The following is a 20664-nucleotide window of genomic DNA, read 5'->3' on the forward strand; positions in this document are numbered from 1 at the left end:
TTTGATGAATCGGGTCTATGGACCAATACAACCACAATTAATTTTTTTTAGTAATGCCCATGTTGAGGGTTAGGCCCAAAAAAACTTTAAATTCAGAAACTGTAATGGGTTTCCATACAAATGGTCTGGCAAGGTTTGAATTTGGGTTGGCGGCGATAAATTGTCGTGCATATAAATTGCTTTGATTCACAATCAATGCATACAGATCATCTGTGAAAAACAGCTCCAAAAAATCAAGGGGGGTATTTAAAATTGATATTTCCACATGAATTCCGGGTTGGGCAGTGAATGGGGGAAGTATGGGTACTGCAGAATTTGTGGGCTGCCAATCAGGATTTGCAAGCACATACGGAAGGATACTAGGGGCTGTACGGGCCTGTGTGCGAATTCTTGGTGGCCGCAGGACACTACTTGTGCTCGCCATCGCACCAGCTTGTACTGCACTTATGGGACTCACCATGTCACCAAGTGATACTGCAGTGCTGGTATGTATAAGACCAGGATGTACTAGGCTGCTGGTGCTCGCCAGTTCACCAAAATGTAGCGCGGCACTAGTACTGGCACTCTGCTGCATATGAGATACATCATGTGTTGTACCACCTCAGCAAACTGAAAATGGGGTCGGGTACACCTGATCTTAGCAAGGGACCTCTTCTCCGTCGTCTGAGCTAACTGTTAGGGTGCTGCTGCTGTCTACAGGTTCGTATTCTGAGGCAGATTTTGTCAGTGAGTCTTCCCTTTCGCTTTCACCTGACATGCTCAGAATCATGTAGGCCTCTTCACTAGTGAACCTTTGGTTGGGCATTTTGACCACTAAATTTATAGGTACCTAGTGCGACTCACCCCCCTCCCCCCCCGCCCACGAAAACATCGGAAGGGCGAATCACACACACATATATATACAGTTGCAGGAAAAAGTATGTGAACCCCTTGGGATTACATGGAGTTTTGCATGAATTGGGCATAAAATGTGCTCTGAACGTCATCTAAGTCACAACAATAGAAGAACACAGTCTGCTGAACATACTACACAAACATTAGATGTTTCCATGGTTTAATTGCATATAACATGTAAACATTCACAGTGCAGGGAGGAAAAAGTATGTGAGGCCTTAGCTTAATGACTTCTCCCAGAGCTAATTGGAGCCAGGAGTGAGCCAACCTTGACTCCAATCAGTGTGATGATATTGGATGTGTTGCTGACAGCTGTCCTGCCCTTAAAAAACACACACCTGTTTTGGGTTTACTGGTTTCAAGAAGCACTGTCTGATGTGAACCATGCCTCGCAGAAAAGAGCTCTCAGAAGACCTACGATCAAGAATTGTTGACTTGCATGAAGCTGGAAAGGGTTACAAAAGTATCTCCAAAAGCCTTGATGTTCATGTGTCCACGGTAAGACAGACTGTCTACAAATGGAGAAAGTTTAGCACTGTTGCTACTCTCCCTAGGCGTAGTCGTCCTGTAAAAATGACTGCAAGAGCACAGCGCAGAATGCTGCATGAGGTAAAGAAGGATCCCAGAGTGTCAGCTAAAGACCTAGAGAAATCTCTGGCACATGCTAACATTTTTGTTGACACATCTACAATGAGGAAAACATTAAACAAGAATGGAGTACATGGGAGGACACCACAGAGGAAGCCATTGCTGTCCAAAAAGAATATTGCAGCACGTTTGAAGTTTGCAAAAGAGCACCTGGATGTTCCACAGCACTACTGGCAAAATATACTGTGGACAGATGAAACCAAGATTGAGTTGTTTGGGAAGAACACACAACACTATGTGTGAAGAAAAAAAGGCACAGCACACCAACATCAAAACCTCATCCCCACTGTAAAACATGGCGGAGGGAGCATCATGGTTTGGGGCTGCTTTGCTGCCTCAGGGCCTAGACGGATTGTTGTCATTGATGGGAAAATTAATTCCAGAGTTTATCAAGACATTTTGCAGGAAAACGTATGACCATCTGTCCGCCAACTGAAGCTCCGCAGAGGATGGGTGATGCAACAGGACAATGACCCAAAGCATACAAGTAATTCAACAAAACAATGGCTGCAACAGCACAGAATACGCCTTCTGGAGTAGCCCAGTCAGAGTCCTGACCTCAACCCGATTGAAATGCTGTGGCATGACCTTAAGAGAGCGATTCACACCAGACATCCCAAGAATATTGCTACACTGAAACAGTTTTGTGAAAAGGAGTGGTCCAAAATTACTCCAGATCGTTGTGCAGGTCTGATCTGCAACTACAGGAAACGTTTGGTTGAGGTTATTGCTGCCAAAGGAGGGTCAACCAGTTATTAAGTCCAAAGGTTCACATACTTTTTCCTCCCTGCACTGTGAATATTTACATGTTATGTGCAATTAAACCATGGCAACATCTAATGTTTGTGTAGGATTATGTTCAGCAGACTGTGTTCTTCTATTGTTGTGAATTAGATGACGTTCAGAGCACATTTTATGCCCAATTCATGCAAAACTCCACGTAATCCCAAGGGGTTCACATACTTTTTCTTGCAATTGTATACAGTGGGGAAAATAATTATTTGATCCCTTGCAGATTTTGTAAGTTTGCCCAGTTACAAAGAAATGAAGGGTCTATAATTTTTTATCATAGTTGTATTTTAAATGATAGAGACAGAATATCAACCATAAATCCAGAAAAAAACACATGATACAAATGTTATAATTAAATTGAGTTGCAGTTAAATGAGTAAAATAAGTATTTGATCCCTAAGCAAAACATGACTTAGTACTTGGTGGAGAAACATTTGTTGGTAAGCATAGAGGTAAGATGTTTCTTGTAGTTGGTTACCAGGTTTGCACACATCTCTGGAGGGATTTTGGTTAATTATTCTTTACAGATCTTCTCTAAATCCTTAAGGTTTCTTGGCTGTCACTAGGCAACTTGAAGTTTTAGCTCCCTCCATACATTTTCTATAGGATTAAGGTCCCTGGAAACTGGCTAGGCCACTTCATGTGTTTCTTTTTGAGCCACTCCTTTGTTGCCTTGGCGGTATGTTTTGAGTCATTGGCATGACCCATCCACAACCCATCCTCAGTTTTCTGGCTGAGGGCAGTAGGTTCTCATCCAAGATTTTACAATACATGGCCCTGTCAAATGGCCCCTTAATGCGGCAAAGTTGTACCTTTAGCAGAGAAACAGCCCCAAGCATAATGTTTCCACCTCTGTGCTTGACTGTAGGGATGGTGTTCTTAGAGTTATAGTCAGCATTTTTCTTCCTCCAAACATGGAAAGTCGAGTTAATGCCAAAGAGCTCAATTTTGGTCTCATTTGACCACAGCACTTTCTCCCAATCCTTCTCTGAATCATTTAGATGTTCATTGGCAAACTTCAGATGGGTCTGTACATGTGCCTTCTTGAGGAGGGGGACTTTGAGGGCGCTGCAGGATTTCAAACCATGGCGGCATACTGTGTTACCAATGGTTTGTTTGGTGAATGTTGTCCCAACTGCCTTTGGATCATTCACAAGCACCTCCTGTGTAGCTCTGGGCCGATCCCTAATTTTTCTCGTAACCATCCTTACCCCATGAGGCAAAATCTTGCATGGAGTTCCAGACTGAGGGCGATTGACGGCTATTTTGTATTTCTTCCATTTGCGAATAATCGCTCCATCAGTTATCTCCTTCTCACCAAGCTTCTTGCTGATGGTCTTGTAGCCCATTCCAGCCTTGTGCAGGTCTACAATCCTGTCCCTGACCTCCTTTGACAGCTGTTTAGTCCATGGTGGTGCCCAAGAAAGAGATTCTGTGAACAGGTGTCTTTTATACACATAACGAGTTGTCATTAGGAGCACCTTCTTAAATTGACAGGACTAATCTGTGTACCACATGAGCACATAGCCAGTCTGTGGGAGCCATATTTATTGTTGGTTTGGTAGGGGATCAAATACATATTTTACTCACTGAAAAGCAACTCAGTTTATAATATTTGTATCATGTGGTTTTTCCGGATTTTTTAAATTGATATTTTGTCTCTACCATTTAAAATACACCTGATAAAAATTATAGACCCTTTATTTTTTTTTTAAGTGGGCAAACTTACAAAATCTGCAGGGGGGTCAAATAAATATTTTCCCCGCAGTATATATATATATATATATATATATATATATATATATATACTGTGTGTGTGTATATATGTGTATATATATATATATATATATATATATATATATACAGTTGCAAGAAAAAGTATGTGAACCCCTTGGGATTACGTGGAGTTTTGCATGAATTGGGCATAAAATGTGCTCTGAACATCATCTATGTCACAACAATAGAAGAACACAGTCTGCTGAACATAATACCACACAAACATTAGATGTTGCCATGGTTTAATTGCACATAACATGTAAACATTCACAATGCAGGGAGGAAAAAGTATGTGAGGCCCTAGCTTAATGACTTCTCCCAGAGCTAATTGGAGCCAGGAGTGAGCCAACCTTGACTCCAATCAGTGTGATGATATTGGATGTGTTGCTGACAGCTGTCCTGCCCTTAAAAAACACACACCTGTTTTGGGTTTTCTGGTTTCAAGAAGCACTGTCTGATGTGAACCATGCCTCGCAGAAAAGAGCTCTCGGAAGACCTACGATCAAGATTTGTTGACTTGCATGAAGCTGGAAAGGGTTACAAAAGTATCAAGTACAAAAGCCTTGATGTTCATGTGTCCACGGTAAGACAGACTGTCTACAAATGGAGAAAGTTTAGCACTGTTGCTACTCTCCCTAGGCGTGGTCGTCCTGTAAAAATGACTGCAAGAGCACAGCACAGAATGCTGCATGAGGTAAAGAAGAATCCCAGAGTGTCAGCTAAAGACCTACAGAAATCTCTGGCACATGCTAACATTTTTGTTGACACATCTACAAAAAGGAAAACATTAAACAAGAATGGAATTCATGGGAGGACACCACGGAGGAAGCCATTGCTGTCCAAAAAGAATATTGCAGCACGTTTGAAGTTTGCAAAAGAGCACCTGGATGTTCCACAGCACTACTGGCAAAATATACTGTGGACAGATGAAACCAAGATTGAGTTGTTTGGGAAGAACACACAACACTATGTGTGGAGAAAAAAAGGCACAGCACACCAACATCAAAACCTCATCCCCCCTGGGAAACATGGCGGAGGGAGCATCATGGTTTGGGGCTGCTTTGCTGCCTCAGGGCCTGGATGGATTGTTGTCATTGATGGGAAAATTAATTCCAGAGTTTATCAAGACATTTTGCAGGAAAACGTATGACCATCTGTCTGCCAACTGAAGCTCCGCAGAGGATGGGTGATGCAACAGGACAATGACCCAAAGCATACAAGTAATTCAACAAAACAATGGCTGCAACAGCACAGAATAGGCCTTCTGGAGTGGCCCAGTCAGAGTCCTGACCTCAACCCGATTGAAATGCTGTGGCATGACCTTAAGAGAGCGATTCACACCAGACATCCCAAGAATATTGCTACACTGAAACAGTTTTGTGAAGAGGAGTGGTCCAAAATTACTCCAGATCGTTGTACAGGTCTGATCTGTAACTACAGGAAACGTTTGGTTGAGGTTATTGCTGTCAAAGGAGGGTCAACCAGTTATTAAGTCCAAAGGTTCACATACCTTTTCCTCCCTGCACTGTGAATGTTTACATGTTATGTGCAATTAAACCATGGCAACATCTAATGTTTGTGTAGTATTATGTTCAGCAGACTGTGTTCTTCTATTGTTGTGACTTAGATGACGTTCAGAGCACATTTTATGCCCAATTCATGCAAAACTCCACGTAATCCCAAAGGGTTCACATACTTTTTCTTGCAACTGTATATATATACTGTGTGTGTATATATATATATATATATATATATATATATATACACACATATACATATACACAGTTGTGTTCAAAATAATAGCAGTCAGACATCACTAACCTGATCAATCACTGTTTTTGCTAGAAATTATTTCAAATAATTGAAAGGGGCATGTTCAAAATAATAGCAGTGTGGAGTTCTATTAGTGAGGTCATTCATTCTTTGAAAAACAGTTGACAATTATTGCCCTTATTTAAGGAAGGAAGGCAGCAAATGTTGTACATGCTGGTTACAGTGCATTTCTCTCTGAAATTCTGAGGAAAATGGGTCGTTCCAGACATTATTCAGAAGAACAGCGTACCTGTTAGGGATCCGGGTATGACCAGAAATGTGTGGACTGACACATTGGAAACACAGGCTCCAGGTATAGTATAAACAATACAATTTATTAAAGACTAAACAATACATAAATGCAGTGCAAGACTAAACATAAACACAGTGCAACCAAACTTCCAACAGATAACAAGAACAATACTAAACGTAGTCAGGCAGGCCGGGTCGGTAGCAAACGGGCAGGCAAGGAGCAGGCGGAAGCGTAGTCAGGAATAGCCGAGGTCAGGACAGGCAGAGTTCATGCAGAGTCAGGATTAAAGCAGAATCAGGATCAGGCAGGAAGCAGACAGGATGCAGGTACAGGGGCTCATGGGAAACATACACCAAGGCCCTGATCACAGGCCTGGCCATTCCTTAAATACACCTGCTGTAATCAGCCTCAGGTGATGGCTCATTGCAGGAGTGAGCCTCTGGTTGCTGAGAGCACCCGCTGGCCAGTCCTCGTACTGCAGCTCACAAGGCAGGTGAGTCCCACCACCACTGGCAAGTCCATTCCTGACAGTACCTTGATTAAAAAGTTGATTGGAGAGGGGAAAACATATAAAGAAGTGCAGAAAATGATAGGCTGCTCAGCTAAAATGATCGCAAATGCTTTAAAATGGCAACCAAAACCCAAAAGACGTGGAAGAAAGTGAAAAACTACCATTCAAATGGATAGAAGAATAGCCAAAATGGCAAGGACTCAGCCAACAATCAGCTCCAGGAATATCAAAGAAGGTCTAAAGTTACCTGTGAGTACTGTTACAATTAGAAGACGCGTATGTGAAGCCAAGCTATCTGCAAGAAGCCCCCGCAAAGTCCCGCTGTTGAAAAAAAGACGTGCTGAAGAGTTACAATTTGCCAAAGAGCACATTGACTGGCCTAAAGAGAAATGGCGCAACATTTTGTGGACTGATGAAAGTAAGATTGTTCTTTTGGGTCTAGTGGCCGGAGACAATTTGTCAGAAGACCCCCAAACACTGAATTCCAGCCACAGTACACTGAAGACAGTGAAGCATGGTTGTGCAAGCATCATGATATGGGGATGTTTCTCATACTACTGTGTTGGGCCAATTTATCGCATACCAGGGATCATGGACCAGTTTGAATACATCAGAATACTTGAAGAGGTCATCCTGCCTTATGCTGAAGAGGAAATGCCCTTGAAATGGGTGTTCCAACAAGACAACGACCTCAAACACACCAGTAAACGTGCAACATCTTGGTTCCAGACCAACAAGATTGACGTTATGGAGTGCCCAGCCCAATCCCCGGATCTTAATCCAATAGAAAACTTGTGGGGTGACATCAAAAATGCAGTTTCTGAGGCAAAACCAAGAAATAGAGAACTGTGGATAGTAGTCCAATCATCCTGGGCTGGAATACCTGTTCACAGGTGCCAGAAGTTGGTTGACACCATGCAACACAGATGTACAGCAGTTCTCAGAAACAGTGGTTATACAACTAAAAATTAAGTGATTCAAAGGAAAGCAAAATCTTCAAACATTTTTCAGTTTATATAGTGAATGTTTGAGTTTGTAAAGAAGAATACAAACACTGCTATTTTTTTGAACAGTCTAATATTCACTTTTCTTCAATTTTTTTAGAACAACACAAATTTGATATATTTTTCTTCATGTCTTGATTTGGAATAGAATGTGTAGTGTTCCCATTGCATTTGTGTGTATGGAAATAAAAGCTATTAGAAGGATTTTGAGCTTTATTCACTTTTTTCAACACACTGCTATTATTTTGAACACAACTGTATATATATATATACACACACACACACGACAAAAGTAAGAAAGGGGCTGGCAATTTTACAAGGTGGAAAATTGTAGAGAAGTACATTCCAGTGCTATATCAGGATGAAGTTTATACCAAATGTTCTTAAAAATGGGACTAAAGTGGTGTCACAACGAGCTCCTACTTTGGGCCAGTCTTTATCCTCTAGTTATTTTTCATCAGAGAGACCTGGCAATACACATTGGTTGAACTTCAGAGGTAATTTCATATGTGGTGCAAATGATTGTCCATGTTGCTCGAGAATCATTGAGGAGACCAATTTAGGTCCAGCACAAGTGAAAGAGTAAAGTGTGAAATCTTTTATTAATTGTAATATAAAAAGTGATATACCTCATCACTTGTGATTGTATGCAATGTTCAGTATGTTGGGAGAACAACCAGGAGGTTACATGACCGCCTGAGAGACCATACATATGTCACTGTCAAACATCATGATGCAAGTGTGGCATGTCACTTCAATGAACATTATATGGGGAACACAATGGCTATCCCTATCTAGGCAGTAGAGAAGGTGGTTACTACCAGACGTGGTGATGATAGGTTCAGGTCTCTCTGTAAACGTGGGCTATTGGATTTCTCATTTACACACTAGAGTTCCAGAAGGGTTAAACTATGAGTGGCACCTTACACATTTTTATGAATAAACAAGGGAGTTGTTTGGCATCTGGAGGATGTGTTGGTTTGTACCCTGGTATGGTGGTTTGATGTATATAAGAACACAGTGGCAGTTTGAACAATTTTATTATCAGCTATTATGGTACTGATGTTCGTTTAGATCACACCACACATACTTGAGTTAGTAAGTTCACATCTGTTTTGTTCATACAAGGAATTTGCCTTCATTATCCAACTTTACAGTTTATGGATAGGGTTCCCAGGGGTCTGTTTTTGATCTTTTATTCATATTTTGTTTTTATAGTTATTGGAAGAGATTTGTGTGGCTTGTTCTGTTTGTGAATTGGAGAGATTTCTTTTTTATTTATGTGTTATATGACAGGTTAGTATGAGAACGCAAAGAGTGTAGGCACTCATTAGTGGAGTGGGAGTGCATTTCTAATTGATTTATTACTTAATTGTTTAATTGCCAAACCATGCTTACTTTTGTCATGCATACATACACTACATTGGCAAAAGTATTGGGACAGCCCTCCCAATCATTGGACTCAAGTGTTCCAATCACTTCCATGGGCACAAAATCAAGCACGTAGGCATGCAGACTGCTTCTGCAAACATTTGTGAAAAAAGGATCGCTCTTAGGAGCTCAGTGAATTCAAGCATTGTACCGTGATAGGTTGCCAATTGTGCAATAAGTCCATCCATGAAATTTCTTTGCTACTAAATATTCCACAGTCAACGGTTAGTGGTATTATAATAAAGTGGAAGCAACTGGGAACAACAGCAAGCAGGGTCAGTGCATGCTGATGCGTACAGTGCGCAGAAGTTGCCAACTGTCTGCAGAGTCAATAGCTAAAGACCTCCAAACTTCATGTGGCTTTCAGATTAGCACAACAGTGCGTAAAGAGCTTCATGGAATGGGTTTCCATGGCTGAGCAGCTGCATTCAAGCGTTACATCACCAAGTGCAATGCAAAGCATCAGATGCAGTGGTGCAAAGCACGCCGCTACTGGACTCTAGAGCAGTGGAGACGTGTCCTGTGGATTGACGAATCACGCTTCTCTGTCTGGCAATCCGATGGATGTGTCTGGGTTTGGCAGTTGCCATGAGAACTGTCCTTGCTTGACTGCATTGTGCCAAGTGTAATGTTTGGTGGAGGGGGTTGTTTTTCAGAGGTTGAGCTTGGCCCCTTAGTTCAAGTGAAGGGAGCTCTTTAGGCATCAGCATACCAATACATTTTGGACAATTTCATGCTCAACCATGGAAACCCATTCCATGAAGTTCTCTACGCACTGCTGTGGTAATCTGAAGGCTACACTAAGTTTGGAGGTCTTTAGCTATTGACTCGGCAGACAGTTGGCAACTTCTGCGCACTGCGCTCTTCAGCATACGCTGACCCCAGTCTTTCATTTTATGTGGCCTATCACTTCATGGCTGAGTTGCTGTTGTTCCCAGTTGCTTCCACTTTGTTATATTACCACTAACACTAATTTCACGGATGGACTTATTGCACAGGTGGCAACCTATCACGGTACCACGCTTGGATGCACTGAACTCCTGAGAGCGACCCATTCTTTTACTAATATTTGTAGAAGCAGTCTGCAAGCCTAGGTGCTTGATTTTATACACTTGAATTCAATGATTTGGAGGGGGGTCCCAATACATTTGGCAATATAGTGTATGCATATATGAGGTTTGAGTAAGTGCTGAATGTAGCAAGAAACGCATCACCTTTTTAATGTTCCTGTTATACCTGTGATTTCATTTGAATGCTTCAAAAGAGATACCAAGAAGTGCAGCAATATTCCGAATTTGTGCAGGTTACTGAAATTCACAGATGCGCTGTACAGCACCCTGGTGTCCAGTTCACAACATGTAAAAGTCGGTCACTCACCTGGAATGTCATTTTGGCTGGGGGAAATTAGGGGTTCCGTTGACAGGGCCCGCCAAATATGTAGGCCTACGGCGGTGGAGTCTGACTCTGGCTCAGAAACGTTCCATGATGAAGACAACAGCAGGGGGAGTTTCCTGCTTGGCATGTGCTTAAACGCCTCCTCCACTAGAGAGATGAATAACTCCAGGACCCCCGACAGCACATCCAGGGGAATGCAGGACCCCCGAGGAACCCTCCTCCTCAAAAAGGGGAACCAGAAGGGAAGCCACCTTTGATGCCATATGCAACCCAGCCACAAGAGGCAGCACTGCAGACAACACCCTAGTAAGGAGGGAAACAACAAACCCATGCCTTGGGCCACCAGTAGCAGATAGGGAGGTACCCAGAGAGGACTCACCACCTGTCAGACACCGCCCAGCGGGATCTCTAGTGATCCACAGAATGGGATTCCCCAGGATGCGGAGTCTAATTCCCAGTCTGCCTTTTCACCAGAGCCCCTGATGGTGGGGATGGACTTGGTGCAAGACTGAGACCAGGTCGCGACCCCTGAGTGCACCCAACTGTGGTAGAGGGGTCCCCGCTGAGGGCATGTGCCAGGGGTGAGCCTGAAGTGAAGAGGCTGACAAGTCCAGGTCCTGGGCGGAATAGATGGATGACAGTCAGGAGTGAGCATAGTCAGACTAGCTGGGTCGGTAACAGTGGAGGCAGGTAGGTACCAAGCAGAAGACAGAGAGTAGCCCGGTCACGAGCCAAGGTTCAGCAACGAGAGGTCCAGTAATAATATAACAACAGGCAGAAGATTTTCCTCAACCCCGTACCCCTTCCATTTGACTAAGAACTGAGTTTGGCCTCTCCTCTTCCTCTCCTCTTCCTACAATCTAGGATTGCCTCTACCTCAGACTCCTCCTCCACGTCAATGTTTATCACCTCTGGGGGTTTAGACCTCCGATCCGGAAAGGGTCTGGTGTCGCCGGCTTCAATAGTGATACATGGAAGACTGGATGAATCCTAAAAGATTCGGGGAGCGTGAGTTCGTATGCCACCTCATTGACTTTACGTTTTACCCAAAACTGACCCAGGAACTTAGGTGCCAGCTTCTTTGATGGATAGTACATTTTAAGATTTGTTGTGGCTAACCATACCTGGTCCCCCAGTTGCAAGCTTAATTCTCCCCTTCTCCTCCTATCAAAGGCCCTCTTATTGTCCTCCTGGACCTTTGCCATCGCCTCTTGGAGCACCTTGTTATTAGAGGATAAAAAGCTTAACATGTCCTGCGTGGCCAGGACCTTGACTTCCAGAATCAGATCCGGTAAGAATACTGGATGGAACCCATAATTCGCGAAGAAGGGAGCTTGTTTTGTAGCGGAATGACTCACGTTGTTATACGCGAACTCCGCTAGTGGCAGGAGGGTCAACCAGTCGTCTTGGAGAAAGGTGGTAGAGCACCTGAGGTACTGCTCTAGGGTCTGATTCGTTCTCTCTGTCTGGCCATTGGTTTGTGGGTGATATGCAGAGGAGAACGATAGCTTAATCCCAATCATCTCACATAGAGCCTTCCAAAATCTGGATGTAAACTGAACCCCCCTATCTGACACAATATCCTTGGGATCCCATGGAGTCTAACCAACTCCCTGATAAAAACCTGTTCTGTCTCAGGGGCCATGGGTGTATTTTTTAAAGGTACAAAATGGGCCATCTTGGATAACCGGTCTACGATCACAAAGATTGCTGTGTGTTCCTGGGAGGGTGGAAGTTCCACAAAAAAGTCAGTGGAGATCATACTCCATGGTCTGTCAGGTATAGGTAATGGGCGTAATAGGCCCCAGGCTTTGTTCCTAGTAGGTTTATTCCTCTGTCAAATGGTGCAAGTCTTAACATATGACTCACAATCTTTGGCCATATTGGGCCACCAAAAGGTACGCTGCAACAGTTCCAGGGTCTTGCATACTCCAAAATGTCCTGCTAACGGGTGGTCATGGCAGTATCCAAGTACCAAAGTACGGATTTCCTCGGGAACCACAATCTGACCCTCTTTCCAAAGAAGCCCCTCCCTATTCACTAAGGGAACACCGGGTGGACCTGGCATACCTACGGATGCGGTCTGTAGTTTAGAGTGGAGCTCAGATTGTAGGATCAAAAAATTTCCCGAGGATAGGATGGTGTCAGGTCTGGGCATCTCTTCAGGGTACCCGAACATGCGGGAAAACATATCGGGCTTAGTATTTTTTTACCCTGGCCTATAGCTCTTTAAGCGTTACCTATAATGCTACCATCTCCCCCTCACTCCCCCTCTCTGTTGGGGTCCCTCAAGGCTCCGTCCTCGGGCCCTTTCTCTTCTCCATCTACACCTCCTCCCTTGGCCGACTCATACACTCTCACGGCTTCAACTACCACCTATATGCCGACGACACACAAATCTATCTCTCAACCCCCCACCTCACCCCCTCAGTCTCCGCCCGAATCACACACCTACTGAGCGACATATCAGACTGGATGTCGCTCCACTTCCTTAAACTGAACCTCTCCAAAACCAAGTTTCTTGTCTTCAACCCAGCCCGCACAACACGCCCCATTGACTTCTCCATCATGTCCAACAACGCCACCATCAAACCCGACCCACAGGCCAGAGTACTTGGTGTCATTCTGGACTCCAACCTATCCTTTCAGCCCCAAGTCCAATCTTTAACAAACTCATGCAGACTCCACCTCCGCAACATTGCCAAAATACGCACGTTCCTAACCCCAGAAACCACTAAACAGCTCATCCACTCCCTTATTATATCATGACTCGATTGCTGCAACTCCCTCCTTACTGGCCTGCCTCGCTGCTGGCTATCCCCGCTTTAGTCGATCCTGAATACGGCTGCCAGACTCATTCACCTTTCCAACCGCTCCGTTTACGCCACCCCCCTCTGCCAATCCCTCCACTGGCTTCCGATTGCGCAACGGATCAAATTCAAAATCCTAACACTGACGTACAAAGCTGTCCACCATACTGCCCCGAACTACATCACCGACCTAATATCCAAGTACCACCCAACACGCACACTCCGCTCCTCACAAGACCTCCTTCTCTCTAGTTCCCTGGTCTCCTCCTCTCATGCCCGCCTCCAGGACTTCTCCAGGGTGTCACCCATCCTCTGAAACTCCCTGCCCCAACCCATCAGATTATCACCTACTCTCCTCTCCTTTAGGTGCACCCTGAAAACCCACCTCTTCAGGGAAGCCTACCCCACCCCCTGCTAACTTGCCGACCTCCTCCACTCTTCCTACCACTCCATCCCCCACAGCTTTCTCCTCCTGCGCCACCATCCCCTCCCTCCTAGATTGTAAACTCGAAAGAGCAGGGCCCTCGATCCCCTCATGTTTTGCATTGTATTGTATTGTTATTGTTCTGTACCCCATTGTAATGTACAGCGCTGAGCGAACTATTGGCGCTTTATATAATAATAATAATAAATAATAATATAGGTGACGTGAAAGGCAAACCGCGAAAAGAAGAGTGCCCACCTGGCCTGACGTTGTCTTAAGCGCTTTGCTGTCCTCAAATATTCTAGATTCTTGTGGTCTGTAAATATTAATATTGGGTGTACTGCCCCTTCTAGTAAATACCTCCATTCTTTTAGTGCTACCTTGATTGCCAGAAGCTCCCGGTCCCGATATCATAATTCCTTTCTGTGGAAGTCAGTTTTCTAGAGAACAAGGCCACCAGGTGCATGAGCTCCTTAATGCCTTTCCTCTGCGACAGAATTGCCCCCACTGCATTTTCAGATGCATCCACCTCCAGGATATAGGGCATTGATGGGTCAGGATAAGGGCCTCAGTGAACAACCTCTTTAAAGCCGTGAATGCTTCCTGCGCTTCCGATGTCCACTGGAAACGGACCCCCTGTCTGGTCAACTGGGTAATCGGGGAAACCAGGCCTGAAAAGTTTTTATTAAGCTTCCTATAAAAGTTTGCGAAGCCAATGAAGCGTTGGACCGCCTTTTTGTCAGTAGGAACTGGCCAATCTAAGATATCCAAGACTTTTTGGGGATCCATGGCTATTCCCGTGGTGGAGATGGTCAGACCCAAAAAAGAAATACTATGCTGTTCAAAACAGCACTTGTCTGCCTTGGCATATAGGCCGTGTTGGCGGAGACGTTCCAACACACACCTCACGTGACCTCTATGGACCTCCAATGACGGGGAAAAAATCAGGATGTCGTCCAGGTAGCTATGGTAGGCTGAAGGAATGACTTGGGCCAATTCTGCATCCGCATCCAGATATAGCAGGGCCTGCCGTGCCGGGGGCGTCCTAGGGAGGCAATGCTGCTGGCAATAGGGCGACTGGAAGCGAAATGATCCCGCCTTCCAATCAATCTGCGGATCATGGGCTTGTATCCAAGGGAGTCCCAGGATAACAGAGGGGATGCAATGGCATCCAGGCGGAGGAACTCCTGGTGATGGTTTGCTACTGTAGTGCAAATAGGTGGGGTCCACCACCCCTGACTGTCAACTAAAAATATATTTAAACCCACCTCTTTCGTTTGTAAGGGAATCTGCTGCTGAGCTGCGAAGTTCAGATCTATAAAGCAGCTACATGCTCCAGAATGGGATTCCCCAGGACGCGAAGTCTAAGTCCCAGTCTGCCTTTTCACCAGAGCCCCTGATGGTGGGGATGGACTTGGAGCAAGACTGAGACCAGGTCACGACCCCTGAGTGCACCCAACTGTGGTAGAGGGGTCCCCACTGAGGGCATGTGCCAGGGGTGAGCCTGAAGTGAAGAGGCTGACAAGTCCAGGTCCCGGGTGGGATGGATGGATGAGAGGCGTGAGCGTAGTCAGACTAGCCGGGTCGGTAAGAGTGGAGGCAGGTAGGTACCAAGCAGAAGACAGAGAGTAGCCCGGTCACGAGCCAAGGTTCAGCAATGGGAGGTCCAGTAATAATATAACAACAGGCAGAAGAGTAGTCAGGGACGAGCCGGGGGTCAGAGCAGGAGAAGGTCAACACAATTCAAGACAAGCAGGATCGGCAACAGGAATGTCTTCAGAAACACAGGAACAGGAACCAGACCTTGCGGCAACCTGGTCACCGCCTGGCTAGTTTAAATAGTGCGCCCTGCACCGTCATTGGTGCCAGGCGCGCGCCCACGTGCGCAAGTGCGCATGCACGGCCGCAGTTGCCACCGCGGACGCCCAGGTCCTAGTGCCTGCATATTAGTGCGCCTAGGCAATCTGCGCATGCGCAGACCTGTGCGCCGCGGCGAGACCCGCAGTCTCTGACACCACCTGACAAACTGCCAAAAGGATGCACTGTACAGTGGCACTTTCACTCACTTCCTGCTCAAGCCAATTTTCAGCTTTCATTTCTGTCACACTTTGAATGACTCAGTCATGCAACGCTGTATCCATATGACATTTTTTATCATTTTTTGAGACAAATAGAGCTTTCTTTTGGTGGTATTTAAGCACTACTGTGTTTTTATATTTTATTTTTTGATCTATAAATGAAAAAGACACATGTGTAAGACATTTTCATGGCCTAGTCACAGAGAGAGATCCAACATACAAGGAGTACCTTCAGGCATTATCTACTTTGAGACCAGGCCTTCTTCTCACACTTTTTGTTTACAAGTAAAAATCTGTATTTTTGCTAGAAAATTACTTTGAACCCCCAAACAATATATATGTCATAGCAGAGGCCATAGAGAATAAAATGGTGGATTTTGCACATTTTTATGTAGCACAGTATTTGTGCAGTGTTTTTTTTTTTTACGCAGTTTAACACACTAACGCAAAAATACTTTAATGAATTTTAATACACAAACACAACACCTTTTTTTTTGTAAAACACAAAATATGATGTTGCACTGAGTAAATAGATACCAAACATGTCACACTTTAAAGCTGTGCACGCTTGTGAAAAGGCACCAAACTCTGGTATTTAAAAATCTCCATAGGCAATGCTTTATGTCTTTACAGGTTACCAGTTTAGAGTTATAGAAGAGGTGTGGTGCTAAAATGATTGCTCTCACTCTGATGTTCACGGCAATACCTCACATGTGTGATGTGATCACCATTTATGTATACGTACAGGAGCAATGCGTGCACTCCCCTTTGCACACGAGCACGGTAGGCACTTTAAAATTTTGTTTATTTATTGGTAGGATACGTGTACACTGTGACAGATGTTGATCATCCACTGGGGGACACTGACAGGTGTTAATGTTGCAAAGGAACACTGTTGCAGATGTTATTGTGCACTAGTACAGATGTTGATGGGACACTGGGACAGGGACAGATGGTGGTTGGTGTACTGTGTGGGATGGCTCAAGTCTGTGTGATCAGGGTGTAGCTGACCACTAAAATCATCAGCTACACACAGAACTTGACAGGCTGCAGACCCCTCCCCTTCTCCAGCCCACACTGAACTCAGTCAGAATGCTGACACAGAGACATGTCTCTGTTTACACTATGTGATGGCTGTGAATGGACACAGCCATCATGTGATCAGGAGAGCCAATCACAGTGCCCATGTCCCAATTTGTGATGTGCTGTGTCCAAGATACCTAGACCATGCGAGGGATGCATTCTGGTGGGACGTACGGATACGTCGCATCAGAACAGCAAAGCTGCCACCTTGCCATTTAGATGAAGTGGCTGGGTAGGGAGTGTTTAATAATAGCATGCAATGCTAGGCTGCAGTTTCCAAAGTGAGTAAAATCCTTTCTTGTATGATGTATGGACTGCAGCAATTCATCATTTTACCCCTGTACAAATCATTAGTAATACCTCATCTGGAATATGCAGTTCAGTTTTGGGCACCAATTCACAAAAAGGATATTGGGGAAATGCAGAAAGTACAGAGAAAGGCAACAAAACAGATAAAAGACATGGAGGAGCTCAGCTATGAAGATAAAGATGAACTGAATGTATTCTCTCTTGAGAAGAGGAGATTAAGAGGGAGGGGGGGGGGGTATGATCAACATGTAGAAATGCATAAGTGGTGCATATAGTGAACTTTTTGTAGAGTTGTTCACTATAAGGTCATCACAGAGGACAAGGGGGCACTCTCTATGGCTAGAGGAAAAAGATTTCATCTCCAAATATGGAACGGCTTCTTGACAGTAAGAACTGTGAAAGTGTGAAATAGATTTCCTTAAGAGCTGGTTCCAGCATGCTTAGTACGACCCCTGGCAAAAAGTATGGAATCAACACTCTTGGAAAATGTTTGTTCCATTGTTTAATTATGTAGAAAAAAAAAACTAATTACAGACAAGCCTCAAAACTATTTTCATTGAACATTTCAACGTTCTGACTTTAAGAAACACTTAAAAAAATAAAAAAGAAAGAAAATTGTAGTCAGTTGCAACTGTTTTTGCAGATCAAGCAGAGGAAAAAAATATGGAATCACTAATTTCTGAGATAAATGCTGTAGAATCGTGAAAAAAACCCCACTACAGTACACCACTAGTACTTTGTTGCACCACCTCTGGCTTTTATAACAGCTTGAATTCTCTGAGGCATGGATTTAACTATTGACAAACAGTAATCTGCAGTTTCCAGATCAGCTTTGCAGGTTAGAGCTTTGTTGTGGACCATTTACTTTACTTTCCACCAGAGATTTTCAAGTGAATTGAGGTCCTGACTATTTGCAGGCCTTGCCATTGACAATATGACCCTGATATACTATTGTGCCTAGGCGCATTTCTGTGGGCTAGCGTCTACTTTTTAATAGGGACCGTCTACTTTTACACCGCAAAGACATTTACTAAAGAAAGCGTCACCAAGTAGACGCCAAATCGAATTTACTAACGAGACACAGTCCAGGAATCAGACTCAAAAAGCAGACTTGCTAAGAGGCACGTCTAACACCATGAAAAATCGCTGGAGAGACATGTTCACATTGAAATTTGCTTTGCCAAATATCAGGACTTTACTTTAAACAATATCTGACATTTAAAAATTTTTTTAAAATGTGTAAAAAATAGTTTTTTAAAGCAAGTTGACACAGTGAAGAACTAGACGCTTTTGCAGCGTCTTTGGCCGATGTAAATGTGCATGTGCAGAACACATTTTAGACGTCTGCCGTGTGCGCTCTCTTTTTAGACACTGTTCAATAGTAAATCTCTGTGTGGAGTCCACTGACAGACGGCACTCGGTCGCATCTACTGTGTTTAACAAACAGCACTATTTGTAGCTAGGCATATCTTTATGTATTCTAATTTGATTTCCTTAGTTCTATTGATTCTATTTATGTTTCTTATCCTTTGTAATTATTTCTGTAATGATTTTACTTATTTCAAAGGTCTATTTAATATTTATTTTGACAGCTGAATGTAAAAATAAAGGTCTGCAATAAAAAAAAAAAACTGTGTGGGGTCCCCCCTCCCATCCATTCCAAGCCTTCGGGTCTAGTATGGATATTAAGGGGTAACTCCACGCCGAAATTAAATAAAAACCAGCGTGTGGTTCCGCCCAAAATCCATACCAGACCCTTATCCGAGCATGCAGCCCAGCAGGTCAGGAAAGGGGGGGGGACAAGTGAGCGCCCCCCTCTCCTGAACCATACCAGGCCACATGCCCTCAACATGGGGGGGTGCTTTGGGGCAGGGGGGGCTCCCCCCCAAAGCACCTTGTTCCCATATTGATGGGGACAAGGGCCTCTTCCCCACAACCCTGGCCGGTGGTTGTGGGGGTCTGCGGGCGAGGGGGCTTATCAGAGTCTGGAAGCCCCCTTTGACACCACTGGTACCGCTACTCATTCACAAAAATAGCAAAAGTGTAGTGTAAAAAAACACAGTACAGGGTCTTTGACAAATCCTTTAATAAAACAATGTTCCCCGAATTAGATCCAACGTCAATCATTGATGTCACATGGGGTGCGATCACATGCTTGATTCTGAGGGCATGTGGCCTGGTATGGTTCAGGAGGGGGGGGCGCTCGCTCGTCCCCCCCTTCCTGACCTGCCGGGCTGCATGCTCAGATAAGGATCTGGTATGGATTTTGCGGGGGACCCCATGCCGTTTTTTTTTTTATTTTGGCGTGGAGTTACCCCTTAATATAAATGCCAGACCTGAAGGGCTTGGTGTGGATGGGAGGGGGGACCCCATGCCGTTTTTTATTTATTATGGTGCTGGTTTTTAACCACTTCCAGTCCGGACACTTTTACCCCCTTCCTGACCAGGGCAATTTTCAGCTTTCAGCGCTATCACACTTTGAATGACAATTGCGCGGTCATGCAACACTGTACCCATATGAATTTTTTACCATTTTTTTGAGACAGATAAAACTTTATTTTGGTGGTATTTATTCACCACTGGGATTTTTATTTTTTTTGCTATGTAAATGAAAATGTCCAAAAATTTTGAAAAAAGGTGTTTTTCTTATAAAATTTTGTAAATAAATAGTATTTCATCATAAATCTTGGCCAAAATATATTCCGTTATCTTTTTAGTAAAAAAAAAAAAATAAGCCAAATTAGTTTATGACCAAAAATTATAATTTTTAAACATTTTTTTTACATTTTTATTTTTTTTTTAATTATTATTTATTTATTTTTTTACATACTGTCACCCTAGCAGTAGTGTCACCATGGTTTACTAATCTTGTTTACTACTTTGCATGTGATCACTGATTGGCCAATCAGTGATCACAAGATCGGGACCTCATACAGAGGTCCCGTCCGACGATCAGTGTTTCACTGTGTCCGGAGGACACAGCAGGCACGGGATCGCGGTGCTGCGCACTCCAGGGGACTACCCTAACATACATGTGCTGGTGGCAGCATCTTTGCTTTCTGTCTAAATGATCCCTAGAATGTGAATTAGAATGAGGCCTTGTCTGTTCAAACACCTTTAAAGTTGCACCTGGACTAATGATTGATTTGATAATGCTGGTTTGCACTCCGCTCCCTTAAGAGAGAAAGAGAATTAAAAAAAAAATTTATAAAATAATGGCATGGAGTCCCCCCCCCCAATTCTTAACAGACCCTTATCCGAGCATGCAGATACTGCATGCCTTCAAAGATTTATTTCCTTTGTTGAATTGCCTGCTTGGTTCACACTATATGCGATTTAAAATTGTGCTTTTTGTTGGCAATTTCACTGTGTTTTCTGTAGATTTACCAATGAGTTATTGTGTTTTCAATTGTGTTTTGCATTGCGATTTCTATTGTAGTCTAT

The sequence above is a fragment of the Staurois parvus genome, unplaced genomic scaffold (genome assembly GCF_062004578.1).
Source record: "Staurois parvus isolate SC_StPar_1 unplaced genomic scaffold, SC_StPar_1.0 ptg000642l, whole genome shotgun sequence".
Classification (NCBI taxonomy): domain Eukaryota; kingdom Metazoa; phylum Chordata; class Amphibia; order Anura; family Ranidae; genus Staurois; species Staurois parvus.